Source organism: Anneissia japonica, unplaced genomic scaffold (genome assembly GCF_011630105.1).
Source record: "Anneissia japonica isolate Jap-2015-1 unplaced genomic scaffold, ASM1163010v1 scaffold287666_len26991_cov176, whole genome shotgun sequence".
Taxonomy (NCBI): domain Eukaryota; kingdom Metazoa; phylum Echinodermata; class Crinoidea; order Comatulida; family Comatulidae; genus Anneissia; species Anneissia japonica.
Genome location: NW_022724132.1, coordinates 21452 through 22645, shown reverse-complemented (window position 1 = coordinate 22645; position 1194 = coordinate 21452).

Below are 1194 nucleotides of genomic sequence, written 5' to 3'. Positions count from 1 at the left end.
GTAGCCAAAACGAGGCCAAGTGGAGCATCCTATTCAACAATAAAGTACCAAGAAATGAAAATTAAAATCGTGTAGATTACGCCCATACACCGCAACGCTCGAGTTTCAAACGCGATGTACTGAACGTTCTGTGTAAATTGAGGGCGCAATTGCAAACGACGGCGCTTAGGCGAAATTTGATAGGCTGAATCTATGGCAGCCATCTTGGATGGTACACACACACAGTTCTGCGTATTTCGAACATCGAATACATTGCGGTTAGCGCTCTAGTATTCTTATTATACCTCTATGGGAGGATATCATACATTTTATGTTTATGAAACTTATTCATGAGTGGAGATTGTAACACTAAAATGGATATACTTCTTGGAAACTAGTAAATTTATGAACGATCTTTCTATCTCGTATTTAAAAATATCATGGCAACAGAGAAAGATATTACACATTGTAAAACCTAATTTTTGATGAACATTCGTTTATGTTAACTTCGTTTTTTATTGTAAAAAAAAACGGTGTTTGACTAATGAGTACTTTTCAAAAATGTTATCGTTCATTTTGAATCACCGTATTGTACATTGCTGTGTTTCTCTCTACTGCTTTAAATGTTTTCTTCAATAACGCACCGTCAATTGACGCGTGACGTGTGCCGCCGATGGAAAGGTGTAGTTTTTTTTTTCAAATAAAGCATTATTATTATTATTATTATTATTATTATTATTATTATTATTATTATTATTATTATTATTATTATTGTATTTAAAATCCTGTTTCTCAAAGTGTCACATCACACACAGTACTCTCGATTAAGCGCCGCTTATTCAAAATAGAATAATCTCGAATAAACGCCGCATATTCGAGAGCGGCACGAGCGAAAAAAAAAAAAAAAAACACGTTTGGTGTGGCGCTTATTCGAGAATATTTCTCGGATTTATGGTAATCGTATACTGTATAATATTGTTATCGTTGTTGTATAGGTTGCGAAACTATGATCTATTTGTGATGAAAACAAGTGAAGAGAAACATTGTATAGAAAAACAAACACATGTCTACGCTAAATGCTTTTTTATTTACGTTAGAGACGCTTCATAACTTTCAGATGATAAATCTTTGATTGCATGTTTTTAATTTGTTAGGTGCCCGTGTCCATCAGATTCATCGTGGTTTGTGTCTGCATTAATCGAATTACAGCTGCTT